The sequence below is a fragment of the Thunnus thynnus genome, chromosome 6 (assembly GCF_963924715.1).
Source record: "Thunnus thynnus chromosome 6, fThuThy2.1, whole genome shotgun sequence".
Classification (NCBI taxonomy): Eukaryota; Metazoa; Chordata; class Actinopteri; order Scombriformes; family Scombridae; genus Thunnus; species Thunnus thynnus.
Window position 1 is genome coordinate 35,027,927 of NC_089522.1, and position 16,955 is coordinate 35,044,881.

Genomic DNA, 16,955 nt, shown 5'->3' on the forward strand with positions numbered 1-16,955 from the left:
ATAGACTCCCATAGACTTTCCATTATACATTTTAATATTTTAAATTAAATAAAAATAGTAATAATAATAAAAATAAATATTTATATAAATAAAAATTATATAAAATCAATGGAATATGCTAGAAAGAAGAAAAGTATTAACATAAACATCCTTAAAGAGCTGAACATTTTGATGTTTGAATAGTTTTTTTCGGTGAAAGTATGGAGAAGTAGAAAGCTTGCAAAAAACATACAGAAGAATGATAGATTTGATAGATTTAATAGAAAGATTTGAAGAACAGAATTCACAGTAATTAGGTTATATATATATGTATATATAGAAATTCATATACACACATACATGCTCAGATAAAAAAGGGAATTACTCAAATACCACAGTTGATGGCATCAGACTGAGTAAGGATCACCTTGGGATCCCTCCTGGTGGATCATTAGGTGCTCCCAGACCAGGAGAGATATGTAATCCCTCCAGCATGTTCTGGATTTGCCCCAGAGTCTCCTACCAATTGGACATGCCCAGAGGCATCTCTTTGATTAATGATGACTAATCTGCTCAAACTAAAGGATCACATTCAGGTTCGTCCAGATTTCAGACATGTTTGCTGGGTGAACTTGATAAAAACATGATGAAAGGAAACAGAAGCAGCAACAAGCAGAGCATCGTCGTGTTCAGAGCTTCACAGTTGTCATCCACAGACGCAATTAGAGCATGTCACTTGCTAAAACAGTGTTTTCGGTCTTTCAGCCAAGTACATCACATCATAACACACACCCAGCTGTACCCACAGGCTAACGTGTGTCCCATCTTTCTTTGACATCCATATTGCTATTATTTAATTCATGTAGTAGTGCTTTATAAACATTTGATACAACCCCTTTTTTGTCAATCCTCTGTAAATGACATTCACAGTTCCTCTAGCCTGTATGGTGTTTTACAAATATTCTTGCATTCCTTATGTTTGAGGGTAATGTCTTAGTTATAAGAATTTTAAAAAGTCATAGGCTGGTAGATTAAATTCCTGTGTAAATTGTTCAAATGACTTAATAGTTTGTCCATTGAACACTTGTGCGATATATATCAACCCCGTTTGTTCATTTGTTATATCCTGCATCCGTAATAGAAATAAGAATTATGGGTTTGTTGCTATTTTAGTGGCCCTACAAATGGAGTTTGACAGTCTTAATTTCTTCTGTACTACTGACCATATTTTCATCATTCCCATGATTCAGTCATTATCAATCTTCAGTTTCTTCAGTGCTGTTCAGTCAAGAATGGAAGTGGTTCCAAAGGTACATTTTGACATGAATTTTTGCTCCATTGCCACCAAAACCGCATCTTTCTCTTTAGTTATCTACATACTTTTAGCTGTAAGTTGTGCTACCCAATAGTAATATTTTAAATTAGGTAAATTTCATCCTCCCTTCTCTTTCATGCAATGAAATGTCTTATATTTAATTCTAGTTTTTTTATTTTGCCATAGGAATTGAGACACAGAGAAGCAGAATAACAACAATAATAACAATAACAATTAAAGCTGCAAGCAGCGTTGAACGGGCCTTCGCGCCCTTGCGCACATTGGGCCGCGGCGCAGTCAGCTGAACTTCTGGGAACCAAGAAAACGTTTGGAGATGATCAGTGTGAGAGTCTTTTGACACACAATACTAACCAGTGTCTCTCTGTGAGCCCACCCCTCTGTTCACAGACAATTATGAATTATGAAAACAAAATATTGTTAACCTTAATCAATAATTCAGGTACCAACTGTAGGATCTGCGAGGAACACAGTTGATTATTTGCTATAATTATCAATTATCAATAATTAATTATAACAATTAACAGAATTATTAATATGAACTAACAAATACGAAGCACCACCCCGAAACCGGGACCAATAACCGAACAAGGTAGTCTCATAAATGGGAGTTCACCTAGAATGTTAATATCTGAGAGATAAACATTCAAGGGTGAACAAAGAAGGGTTGAATTCGAGGTCTGACTCTTTCAATCAGCCACTTTTCATAATATGTTACACAATAATGACAAAAGAACTTCTCTTTAAAGATATAACAGTGTTTATTCAACTTAGCAAAATTAACAAAGTTAACAAATGCTTCACTCAATAAATTATTCAATCTAATTCTACCAAACAAAACACAAACAGCTTTGCACAGGGTTGGACACTTGCAGGGGAATGCGTTTATGTATGTATGTATATGTATATGTATATGTATGTATGTATGTATATATATATATATATATATATATATATATATATATATATATATATATATATATGTGTGTGTGTGTGTGTGTGTGTGTGTGTGTGTGTGTGTGTGTACGGCGGTGTCTTGGCTAGACAAAAACAAGGTGACTGGTGGTCGGCGTCTTGCCCTCACCCAATTCCGTGAAAAACACACGTGTCTGATGACGGATAAGGAAAGACAACGCAAAGCTTTGTCCGATGTTATCTGACCATCAGATGTGTAAAAAGATGTCGGTGCGTGTGTCTGTGCGCGCGTGTGAGTGTGTGTGTTAGTCGCAAGAGAGGGAGGAGGGAAAGCGATCGTGAGAGGGAGAGAAGCTTTTGTCCACAGAGAGCGCACGTACAGACGGCAGTCTGTAACGCACGTTGTCTGGTTTCTGATCGACAAATCAATTTACTTTCTCACTCACGGTGGCACAAACACAGCAGTAGTCCCGACCGGGAAAAACACAAAATAGTCTAGCGTGGTGAACACAACTAACAGGCAGCAAACTTAAAATACTCCTCACAGTAAAGCAGAGAAAAATGGACTCGGCGGTCCGTCAACTCACACAACAAGAACAATAGCAATAAAGCTAAAAAGCTAAATGCTAAACAACAGCAACTGATGCTGAAAAGAACACACAACTAACACTGCCTATGCCCAGACTTATGCCTCTTACTTGGTCGCTTCAGAAAGCGAGCAGGGTGTGTGTGTGTGTGTGTGTGTAGTCCGTCTTAATGTCCAACTTTGCTCTTGGCTCGGAGGCAGACGGTTCTCGCACGGTCGGCGAGAACACGGCAGCTGGCTCTGAGTGGAGTGGCGGAGAGAACAGCAGAGACGACTCGGGGAAGACGCGCAGGGCAGAGCCGGTCCACGTTATCCCGAAGTAACTTCATTTCTTCTTTCTCGGGGGAATTTGAGGACGCTGGTTGCAGCAGCGGTCTCTCTCGGATCCAGGAATGTGTTCGGGTGAACACGGGCAAAGTCTCGTCTCGTCCGACGAGGGGAGTCTTCGATGAGGGGAAAACATGTTCGTGGGGTAGTTAAGCTCACTCACAGGGGAACAGGAGTTACCCCTAGCTCAGTGACATGGGAAAGACGTGTATTTTGGGCGTGCTCGCTTATAAAGGGGTGGTGATGTCATGGCTGCGTCATCAGGACGCTCCGCTGTGCAGGAGCGTCTCCGCCAATGAGGGACCGATGTTGACTGCTCCCTGCTGAAGTGTGAAAATCGCAAAGCATCCTTGGAAATGGAGTTTGCTCCACCCTCATGGCAGGTCCATTACAGTTTTAATACGGAGCTCCGGAACTCCAGCCTTCCTGAGTTTTCCCCTCATATAGGCTATAGTTTTTCTTAATCATTACTACAATATATGATTACATGTGTAATAGTCTCCTCAGCCAAGTTAGAAAAAATATGTGCATGTATGAACAACAGCAATTGGAGAAGATGACAGTCAAAAAGTAATCATGTTAAATAATCATGATCTCAATATTGAACAAAAATGATTGTGATTATAATTTTTGCCATAATCAAGCACCCCTAAAAACAGCAAATTGTGATTTACACACACACACACACACACACACACACACAGAGAGAGAGAGAGAGAGCGAGAGAGAGAGTTTAAATATGTATGTGATCAATTGTAAATATGTTATAATGAATTGTTTTCTTTAAGAAACTGTTACTTGAACATTTTTCAGTGTGCTCCTACAGTTATATGTATGCTCCTAATTTCTTTCATTTAGGAGCACATGTACTTCTTGAAAAAAAAGTAAGGATTGAACACTGCTGTCACATGTGTAGAAGCACTAAGTAAATGGAGTGTGGTGCAGTCCAAGGGCTTCTGTCACAGGCAGTAGATGTTTACTTTACCCATCCCCCCCTCCCATTCTCTCTCTCCCTCTCAGTTGGAAGGAAAGATTTCAAAGTGATCTTCTTGTGAAATATCCTCATAAATCCCATAACTTTGGCCAAATCCTACATAAAAATCACATTTTTTTGTAGGAATTTTCGTCGCGAATCCATTGATACAGGTTTGAACGTGGTCGGACTTATAGTTTAGACGCCAGATGCCCCAGTTTGGCACAAAGTCCATGCACAGAGATTGCCATAAGTATGTGTTATATTTTGTATTTTGTGTTTTTTAGGACCCCCTTGAAAATGAGATGCTACATCTCAAGGGGCTATCTTATTCATAAATTCAAATTCAAAATTCAAATAAATTCAAAATCAAAGCAAAGGTTCTTATACTTTTGCCTCACACAAATTTGTAAGATTGGATAATTTTCCTCAATAAATAAATGAAAACATTTTTTTGTCTCATCTGTTTAATTGGGTTCCCTTTATCTAGGTTTAGGATTTAAGGTCATATTTATGCAGAAATATAGAAAATTCTAAAGGGTTCACAAACTTTCAAGCAGCACTGTAAATGTTAGTGTCTCTTAGATATTGACATTTTTAAAGTGAACACCCTCTTTTAACTGCTTTCACTTTTGGTTGTTGGTCCGTGATCTCAGGGTGGTTCCCCGTTGTTATTAATTTACGTTAATAACTTTATTGATTTTTAATCATTAATAATTATTTTTGATCATTCTTAATCATTGCTAATAACAAAAACGGCTCCTACTAAGTTCCAACCTGTATATACATATATATACATACATGAGAAATGAGAGGAGGGGAAGGGAAACAGAGACAGGGAAGGTGAGACCAACTTCCAATGAAGTTGGTGTAACTTACAATTTCCAATTAAGTCGATTGAGTGATGAAAATACACCAACTTTAAATGAAGTTAGACCCATATTTCACGGGTAACCAGTGGAGGGAGATCATTACAGGATCAGCTCTCTTTTTTGTTCCAGTCGAGGCTGTCTGATGCATTTTAGAGAGGAAAGGAACACATTGTTTTTTCTTGCCAAGTCTCGGTAAGAGCCAGGAAATCTCTCGCTGACATATTCTTCCTGTTCTCAACAAAGGCTTCACTGAACAATTTCATGTTGCTTCCTTCAGTTTGTTTGATTTATGATTTGAAAATATATTAGTAACACTGGATTTTACATCCCCATATTTATCATTTATAAGCAGTTTATAGATATTTAATAAATGGTTATAACTCCTGTTGGCACCCAGAAGTGTTTGCTGCTGTATAAACAGATAATGAATGACAATATAGTAAAACTCAGTTGTAATAATATAAAATATATCTTCATGGGAGAAGTTATAATAAGTACTGGGCATTAATAAAATGCTCTTATACCTTATAACTATATATTCAATGTTTATATGGTGATCATAAATATTAAATGGGGTAAAGTGATTATCCTTATCTTCAGTCAGATTCACAGCAGCTTCATCAGGAAACCACTGATCTACATAAATAAATATTACACTTGTGTTCATAACTGTAAGGCTGTGTGTATGTATTTATTTAATCTTCATTGCTGGATATCTCCAGGGATATTATACATTATGTAAAGATTTTTGTATTTTGTATTTGTATGAGGTCAATATATTGTGCTGTGAGATGCTGGTGTGTTAACATACTGGAATGTTTGGTTTATTGGTGTTTAATGTGTCTGAATAATTCCATAGAGGTCATATAGGTCATATAATGGATTGAAAATAAAATGATTCATTCATTAATGTACCTTTAACAATCATCATCATCACTTTTTACACAAGAGAGAGAGAGGGACGGAGACAGGAGAGACAAAGAGAGGGAAGGTGGGACCAACTTCCAGTGAAGTTCATGTAACTTACAATTTCCCATGAAGTGAACTGTTAGACCCATATTTCACTGATAACCAGTGGAGGGAGGTCAGTGCAGGGTCGTCTCTCTTTTTTTGTTCCAGTCAGGAATGTCGCTGCTGCATTTTGAACCACTTTCAGAAAAGACAGGAAGGACTGACTCACTCCCAATTTAAAGGAGTTGCAGTAATCGAGACATGAGGTTATAAAAGCATGTAAAACTGTCTCCAGATCGCCAAAAGAAAGAAAAGGTTTTAAGAGAGAGATAGAAAAAGGAAGGAGTGTTAACTTAAAGCATCGTCAGCTTCCTGATTGATCAGACAGACATATAGAGGCAGTTCTCTGACAGTTTGATGATTTTCTGCATCAGGATCAAACTCAGAATGAATATCCACCATGTTCTGTTCTTCTGCTTCTTATCAGGTGAGGACTGATTACCTGACTGTGTCTGTAAAGCTGCAGCACAAACTGCTTCTGGACATTCATTGTGTTAATTTCAACAAATGTCAGATTTGTATCACACAAGTTTTCATGTTGCTGTCATGTTAATTAGTTTTCCTGTTGTTCTCTAAATTATTCTGTTACTAATTACAACATCTCTATAATCTAATCTTGTAATTCAACTAAACTAAATGTAATTTAACAAAACATATGAACCATCCATCCATGAATATTTGTTGCTCATTAATGTGTTTGATATTAGAAATTATGAAACAAAAACATTGAAAAACAGACGTTACACAGAGACACTGTGACTACAACTGCAGCTACAAGTAGAACAACAGCAACTGCTGTACAGTCAGTGAAAACTTTGCTAATGGCTGCCTCTGTATCATCTCTGCTTCTCTGTGAACTGATGGATTAGCCCTCATTAATCTGTAGTCTGTTTACAGTAAGTCTACAATACACAAAGTATTGATCATCAGTATTCACTGTTCATCTTTCCAACAGCACTGCAGGATGGAAACACTGGACTCATCAATGCAATAAACCTTATTGCTGGAGCTGAAGGAGGACATGGTTCAGTGAGTTACCACTTCACTTCATCTGGAAGCACCAAGTTCTTCTGTAAAGGAGAATGTAAAGAAGACGACATTCTCATTAAAACAGATGGTGTCACAGCTCAGAGTGGCAGATACAGCATCAGATATAAAGACGAATCTTCTGGAAGAAGAATTGTGACTGTGACCATCACACAGCTGACCAAGTCAGACTCAGGACAGTACAGATTTGGTTTGGGTGGATCTTTGGTCTCAGATTCTTATTTTGACTTTGAGCTCACAGTTACAGATGGTGAGTTTCTACTGAAAGTCATAAAACCTGATATATTTACTATGTTCATCCCATTTAATGATTTTGAAGCATAAGAATAAATGAAGTCAGATAGAATCTAATTAAATTGTGGGAAGAATGTGAGATGTTTATGATATATTGACTCAGTGTATCAATGTTGGATGAAATCATTACTCCAGCACTCAGACTGGTTGAACTGGGCAGCTCCCAGTGTGACTCTGTGGATCTGTGTAAATGTGAAGCAGGAAATATTGTGATCAGACTGCAGCATCTCACAGGAAGTACAGACAGTAACTGTTGATTGTTCATCTTTTCAGCAGCAACGTTGGGTCAAAACACTCATTTCATCCGTACAGAAACTGAGGGAGGAAATATGACAAGAGGATGCTTCAATACTGTCTATGGAAGCAGGAAGTTCTTCTGTAAGGATGAATGTAAAAAAGAAGAAGACATCCTGGTTGAAACAGAAAAATTACAGAGTGGATGGAAATGACATGACAGAAACAAAAATCTTATTTTTCGGGTTACAGTAAGAAGTTGATTTGTGACAACAAGAGGAGTGCTGAGGTTGGCAGAGTCATACTAGTTGTCCAACCTGGGACCTTTTCTATATTTCTATTAACATTAGGTAACATAGAGAAGAACGGTTCCTCAGGTTCCTTAATGTTCAAGACATCATACTCTAAAATATTTCTAAAGATGAAACTCATTTGTAGAGTCACAAAGTAATCGGATGTAAAATGTGTTGCCTTTATAATGTTAGTTTTTAAATTTACAACAATCAGTTTGTACGATTTTTAATAACCTTTTCAGACATTTGTGCTTTTATGTTTAATGTCAGACAACCAACCTGTGGATGTTATTTTCTTACTCTTCTGTAATCAAAATTCAAATAACAATAATTTCTTGTGATTAATAGATCAAACCCACTTCAAATATTCTTAATCATTTACTTCATTAACATATTTAATGTTGCGTATTTCTTGTGTATGTGATGGATGCTGTCAATATGATCTTTCTGTCTAGAGCAGCATCTCATTTCTCTGCATTATTGATTCAGTATCTGATTGTTTCAATATGTTTTCATTGTTCACGGCTACAACCACTTCAAAACCAAACCGGACTCTCCGACCTTTTCCAACATCAGTCCCATCAGCCTCCACACCAACAACAACACAGAGTTTAATCTCCAGTTCAGGAAGCTTCACACCTTCATCATCTTTTCCTGAATCCACAGAGCAGTTTACAGGTACAGGACAGTTCATGTCTGTCCATCGGTCCATCACTGTCTCTCTGCAACAAAACGTCCTCTTAAAACAGTCAAATTCAGCATAACAACGTTGTCTAATAAGAATATAAAGATGGTCCAACCTGTGTTTCAGCACATAAGACAGTTCAGCACCTAGAAGAAAACATTTCACATTTAATTTTACAATAAATTTCTTTTTTGTCTTCACACCTAATGTTTAAACATATTCTACGTTTCTTATGATGTAAGATAATTATTAACATGTGATGTCAGCACATGACAAGTCAAGAAACATTCAGAAGAAAGTCTTCGGGATTTTTTTTCAACAGGAGGACCAGGTGAGGACTGATTACCTGACTGTGTCTGTAAAGCTGCAGCACAAACTGCTTCTGGACATTCATTGTGTTCATTTTAACAAATGTCAGATTTGTATCACAAGTTTTCACGTTGCTGTCATGTTGATTTGTTTTCCTGTCGTTCTCTAAATTATTCTGTTACTAGTTGCTGCTGCAACATCTCTATAATGTAATCTTGTAATTTAACTAAACTAAATGTAATCTAATTTAACAAAACATATGAACCATCCATCCATGAATATTTGTTGCTCATTAATGTGTTTGATATTAGAAATTATAAAACAAAAACACTGAAAAACAGACATTACACAGAGACACTGTGACTACAACTGCAGTTACAAGTAGAACAACAGCAACTGCTGTACAGTCAGTGAAAACTTTGCTAATGGCTGCCTCTGTATCATCTCTGCTTCTCTGTGAACTGATGGATTAGCCCTCATTAATCTGCAGTCTGTTTACAGTAAGTCTACAATACACAAAGTATTGATCATCAGTATTCACTGTTCATCTTTCCAACAGCACTGCAGGATGGAAACACTGGACTCATCAATGCAATAAACCCTTATGCTGGAGCTGAAGGAGGAAGTGGTTAGATACATTGCTATTTGACTTCATCTGGAAGCACCAAGTTCTTCTGTAAAGGAGAATGTAAAGAAGAAAACATTCTCATTAAAACAGATGATGTCACGGATCAGAGTAGCAGATACAGCATCAAATATAAAGACGGATCTTCTGGAAGAAGAATTGTGATTGTGACCATCACACAGCTGACCAAGTCAGACTCAGGACGGTACAGATGTGGTTTGGGTGGATCTTCGGTCCCAGATGCTTACTGGGACTTTGTCATCACAATTACAGATGGTGAGTTTCTACTGAAAGTCATTAAACCTGATATATTTACTATGTTCATCCCATTTAATGATTTTGAAGCTTAAGAATAAATGAAGCCAGATAGAATCTAATTAAATTGTTGAAGAATGTGAGACGTTTATGATATATTGACTCAGTGTATCAATGTTGGATGAAATCATTACTCCAGCAGTCAGACTGGTCGAACTGGGCAGCTCCCAGTGTGACTCTGTGGATCTGTGTAAATGTGAAGCAGGAAATATTGTGATCAGACTGCAGCATCTCACAGGAAGTACAGACAGTAACTGTTGATTGTTCATCTTTTCAGCTGCAACGTTGGGTCAAAACACTCGTTTCATCCGCACAGAAACTGAGGGAGGAAATGTGACAAGAGGATGCACTGATACTGTCAATGGAAGCAGGAAGTTCTTCTGTAAGGATGAATGTAAAAAAGAAGAAGACATCCTGGTTGAAACAGAAGAGAACAGAGCTCAGAATGGCAGATACAGCATTGAATATAGAAAAGGATCTGTATTTGGACTGTATGTGACCATCACACAGCTGAAGAAGTCAGACACAGGACGGTACAGGTGTGGTTACGGCAGAGCTTTGTCTCCAAATTCAAATGACACGTTCCCGATCTTTTTTGTAGATGATGAGTTTTATATTTAATTTTTGTCCTCATTCTGTTCAGTGCATATCAGTTGTTAAATGTTTAAAATGATGAGAACTTGGTGCACTCCTGTAGCCTTCTGGTTGAAACGCATGTCACATAACCACCTTCATTTCCTGTCATATCTACAAAGACCCTATAATAAAGGCATAAAAGAATCTTTAATAAAAAAATTACAGAGTGGATATAAATGACATGACAGAAAGAAATATCTTATTTTTCGGGTTACAGTCAGAAGTTGATTTGTGACAACGAGAGGAGTGCTGAGGTTGGCAGAGTCATACTAGTTGTCCAACCTGGGACCTTTTCTATATTTCTATTAACATTAGGTAACATAGAGAAGAACGGTTCCTCAGGTTCCTTAATGTTCAAGACATCATACTCTAAAATGTTTCTAAAGATGAAACTCATTTGTAGAGTCACAAAGTAATCGGATGTAAAATGTTTTGCCTTTATAATGTTAGTTTTTAAATTTACAACAATCAGTTTGTACGATTTTTAAAAACCTTTTCAGACATTTGTGCTTTTATGTTTAATGTCAGAAAACCAACCTGTGGATGTTATTTTCTTACTCTTCTGTAATCAAAAAACAAATAACAATAATTTCTTGTGATTAATAGATCAAACCCACTTCAAATATTCTTAATCATTTACTTCATTAACATATTTAATGTCGCATTTTACTTGTGTATGTGATGGATGCTGTCAATATGATCTTTCTGTCTAGAGCAGCATCTCATTTCTCTGCATTATTGATTCAGTATCTGATTGTTTCAATGTGTTTTCATTGTTCACAGCTACAACCACTTCAGAACCAAACTGGATCACACCTTCATCATCTTTCCCTGAAACCTCAGAGCAGTTTACAGGTACAGGACAGTTCATGTCTGTCCATCTGTCCATCACTGTCTCTCTGCAACAAAACGTCCTCTTAAAACAGTAAAATTCAGCATATATATTCGGTGTTACTCACCAAAGCATGCTGAGTGTATCCTTTAGGTCCAACATAAGTGTTGACAGTCAAATTCAGCATAACAACATTGTTTTTGTTGGTGCATTGCTGCGTTTCAGGGCAGGTTCCTGCATCCTGTAGATCAATGGGATGATGTGAAACCACTGGCAGGATTGTGTATCACGTCAAACACGTGTGCACGATGGAGATCCACATGTAAAAACAAGCTACTTGTGGTCAAAAACTCCACAGGGAACCTTTACGCTTCTAATACAAGACAAAAGATACCAGTCTTTTAAACTACTACATGTCTCTCTCTCTTCCTTCCCAGCCGTCTCTGATGTCTCTCGTCCACATGCCTTCTTGCCTCTGGCTGTATGTGTGCCTGTGATTGTTGTGGTGTTGGCTGTTGTTCTGCTGCTCCTCTACAAATTGAAGAAGAGGAGGAACTCTGGTTTGAACACCAGAGGAACCTCAGACAGCAGAAACATGGAGGTGACTTCCTTTAACTCTGTATGTCTCATGTTAACTCTTACTGTTGGCATTTATACATTTTATTTTTGTAGTTTGGAATAAAAAAATCTCATGTCTGCAACTACTTCACTAGTATGAACAAAACTATAATTAAATAAAATCATAATTATTGTGAATAGACCTCTGGCCTGTCCAGTTGTTATCACTAAAATATCAGAAAACAATTGTCTAAGAAGAACACAATATCTGGTCTGTTACTCTGGTTACTGCTATATTAGGTTTGATGTCATTCCTGTTTTATTTTCAGTTATGTGTCACCTATGAGAACCATTCTGTCAGCGATGAGAAGTGTCCTCCAGTCTCCACATATGAAGACAACATCTACCAGAGCCTGGATCCAGACAGCAGGGATCTGGACCAAACCTACTCTGCACTCACAGCAAACACATGATGATGTTTGGATTTGGATCTGGATTCTGTACTGTGCAGGTTAACATGTGCTGCAAGGTTCCAGTTTGTTCCACTTTCTTTCTTTCTTTTTTTAATCAGCCAATATTAACTATAAACATGCTATTATTCACCTCTATGCTGATGACACACAACTGATCATGTTTCTTCTTACTTGCTTATTCTGAAATGTTCATTCTGTCTTCATAAATGTAGATGTTGTTTGATATTGTTCTTCTACACTTTGAGCCAACTCTGTCTCCTAGAAATTACATTCATATTCAACTCAGTTGTAACAGCAAATATGTTTTATTAGAAAAGTAATGCTGCTAAATCACATTTTCTCTCAACATGATGCAAAATTTTGTTAATTAATGTGTTTAAGTTGCAAAAATGTTGATACTGAACGTATGAGTGAAATGTTCAGACAATGTACCTAGTCTTTTTTTTCACCAGATTATGTGATGTTGCAGTAAAATATCTGCTGGTAGAAACTCACAGTATAAAAGTGTTTGTGGTTGTGTTCAGACTCTGGCAGCACTTGGTTCAGGTCAAAGAAAGATCCTGGTCTCTGTTTAATACAGAAAAAAGTCTGCAGTGACTTGAAGCTCAACATGTTTATGAACATTTAAGCCACAGCAGCATCTTTCACTAACCTGAACCAAACCTGAACACACACAGGACTCAGGATGTGAACCCAGGTCTCTGCTGTCAGAGTCCTGCATCTTGTAGCCCCCCATCCACCCCGACGTCCTCCCTCCCACTGCAGAGACACATAGAAATGTAGCTTCATTCATTACTGTGAACATCATCCAGGCAAAGATTATGTTTGATAACACAACATTACTGTGAAACAGTTTTATCGTATATGAAGGTCATTTCTAGAATTCACAAGTCTGATGGCTTCTGGAAAAAAACTTCCTTCTGTTTGTTTTACATGCAGGAGATATAAAACACATTCCTGATGGCATCAGGTTAAAGTAGTCGTGAAGGACATCATGTGTGTGGTTGCTGATAATCTTCTCTGCTTTGTTGAGGACTTGTTCAGTATTAAGCTGTAACAGGGATCTTTGTGTTTTGCCAATAATTTTAGAGCTGAAGTTAACAACATGTTGCAATCAACTCTTGTCCTTTTGACAAATGTAAACCAGCAGTTAAAATACTTTCAATAAAAGGATACCTTCAATAAAACGTTGTCAATATTCTCCAATAAACTCTAAAGGAGTTTAGTTTACAGCACAGACGCTGCTGAGCCTTTTTCACAATAACATCTGTACTGTCACTAAATCTCAATCTGTCATCAAACACAGTTCCCAAGTATTTGTAGATCTGGACGAGTTCAACACTTACTGAAGCCAAGAATGATTGTTGGAACTGTCTGTGTGTTGTGGTGAGATCACCATTTCTTTAGTTTGGGACACATTTAAATCTAAAAAAGATCTCATCTCCTCATCACGATGAATCTGAACCTCTTTAGATAGGAAGTGACTGCTGCTCCAGCAGCAATATTGTAAGAAGGTCTGTCCACCATAGTGAGTTAATTTACAGCCAGTCTGTGTAAAATTTAAAAGTGTCTGACTCTGGTGCCTCCTAGTGGTAGTATTAAAAAGACACTTAACACACAGAGAGCTTCAACATTTGATTCAAATTGTTCTGAACGCTGCAGCTTCTTAATCTGAGCTGCTACCTTTTCCTGTTTGACATCACATGTTGCATCACATGTTTTCTGGACTGTAATCATTATGTGTCACTTTATGATGTGATATTTATGAGGAGCTTTTTTCTAAAATGGAGCACAGCTTTCAGGCAGAGCACTGAAATCGGCTTGTTTCAGCTGTTTTCATTATGCTTCACAGGGCAGCTGTGACTGTGGAGGTAGAGCAGGTCGTCCACTAATCAGCGGTCAGTGTTCATGTCTGACATTTTCAGAGTTCTAATAAATGCTCATGGTAGGTGTGTTTCTTAGGCAAGTACAGTCTACATAAATATAACCTACCATAAATCTCAAATGCAGCTGTTCACATCATACATTTCTTAATTTACAAATAAGAAATGTGCAATATATTTTAAAGTTCATGAGAAACCTTGAGAAGCAAATTGATGGGAGCAAACACATTCTTTGGTGTGGGAAACAAAGGGTTAAACACCTTCATATAAAATATGTCCTCATAGGAGAAGTAATAATTAATACTGAGCATTAATAAAATGCCCTTATACCTTATAACTATATATTCAGTGTTTATATTGTGCTCATAAATGGGGTAAAGTGATTATCCTTATATTCAGTCAGATTTGTCAAAGAGGATTCACAGCAGCTTCAATATGAAACCACTGATCTACACAAATTAATATTACACTTATGTTCATATATATGAGGCTGTGTGTATATATATTTAATCTTCATTGTTGGATATCTCCTGGGATATTATACAGTATGTAAAGATCTGTATGAAGTAAAAAGTATTGTGCTGTGAGATGCTGGTGTGTTTACATACTGGAATGTTTGGTTTGTTGGTGTTTAATGTGTCTGAATAACGTGTCACATAACTGGTCCAAAATAAAACTATTCATTCATTCATGTACCTTTAACCATCATCATCATCATCATCATCATCATCATCGTCATGTTGTAAACACACAGAGAAACAGTCAAGTCAAATTAATTTATAGAGCACATTTAAAAACAACAGTTGACCAAAGACACAGAAAAATGTAAAAACACAGTTGAAGAATCAAAACAAAGCCAGATAAATAAAGTAAAGTAAGTAAAGTAAATTCTAATAAATAAAATTAACAATTTTAATATGCTATAAAAAAATTAGGGGGACTCAAAAGTGATTCTATAAAGGAGAGTCTGTAGCTGGGATTTAAAAGTGGTGATAGATGGGGAGGATCTGATGGTGAGGGGCAAACTGTTCCACGGTCTGGGAACAGCGATGCAAAAAGCTTGGTCACTTCTGGATTTTGACCAGGAACGTGGAACTTAGAGGAATAACTGATCAGAGGATCTGAGGGGTCTTAATGTAGAATATGGACTGAAGACATTATAGAGGTACGCTGGTGCCAAACCATTCAGGGCTTAAAATCAGTCCTGTATTTCGCTGGTATCCAGTGGAGGGAGGCCAGTACAGTGGTGATGTGCTCTCTCTATTTAGTGAGAGTAAATAGTGCATTTTAGTGCATAAAAGCATGAAAAACTGTTTTCAGATTGTCCAAAGAAAGAAAAGGTAATTACTCCGTAGTTACAGTGTAATCTTTTTTCATTAACGGTGTACCAGTACAGTACGTACATATATGTAGGTACAGGGGAACAAGATGTGACGTCATTAAAATGTTGAAAGTCTCCTCCCTGGCTTTGTTTTCGTCTAGCATTATGGCTCCTCAAGGTGCAAGCTTACCCTTTTTTCAGCTCTGTACACAGTCTCCTTTCATCAAATAAATATATAACTACAGATAAAACATGAGGTATGAATCAGAACGCATATATATGGTTCATATGTTCTCCTGACTGCAAACTGTGTAGTTAATTTAGTTTGTTCTTCCATGTTTTGAGGAAAGTAAAATTCAAACAACTTGTTTTCTCATTGTCCTCTGTAGTTACAGAGTAAGTTATGTTGGTTATTCACCCCTTGTTACGTGTAGTTACAGGGTAAGTACAGTGTATGCGGGCTGTAATCTAAAGCACTGTTAGTTCTCCCCTTGTTACATTTAGTTACAGGGTAACTATAGGGTATGCGGGCTCAGCTTTTGTAATATGGCATATTATGTAAACTATACAACTATATGTATCAACAACATATAGAATGTCCATATTGGGATCCCAATTTTGTCCTCTGTAGTTACAGAGTAAGTTATGTTGGTTATTCAACCCTTGTTACGTGTAGTTACAGGGTAAGTACAGAGTATGTGGGCTGTAATCTAAAGCACTGTTAGTTCTCCCCTTGTTACATTTAGTTACAGGGTAACTATAGGGTATGCGGGCTCAGCTTTTGTTATATAGCATATTATGTAAACTATACAACTATATGCATCAACAACGTATAGAATGTCCATATTAGGATTCCAATATCGTAAAAGCTCATGGTTGTATTGATTCATCCAGATATCATAAACTTCTTTTCAAACGAATGCTGGTTTCTTCTTCAGTGTTTTGTACACTGCTTCAAATATTTCTTGAGATATACCAATAGAAGCAAAGAGTCAACAGTGAACTTGAACAGTTCTTTCACTTGTTTCATAATAGCTGCTGCATGCTCTCTTTGCATTTCTTGTTTTTGATAGACAATCCTTACTTTTATCACACCGGTCATTATTGCATTTCTTATCTTGTTTGTCATCAGGATTACTTCTTGTGATAAATGTCTTGTTGCTTTGTGGGCGTGGAAATTTGAATCTGCAATTTGTTCCCTTCTTTTTGCATGTTTTGAGTGCCTTTTGCTGTGTTGTTTTACAATGGACACAGTTTCATACATTTACTGATCTGTCTCTGGTGGCATTTCACATGTCACACATTGATCCATGAATGCTACATACTTCATCATCTTGGTCAATTTGAAGTGTATTCTCAACCCAGAACAAACAATGGGTTTGTGGACTTCCATGCTATTGAAATTCAATACGATAGAAGTAATCAACTATTTTACCAATTGGCTGAGCTGGCGA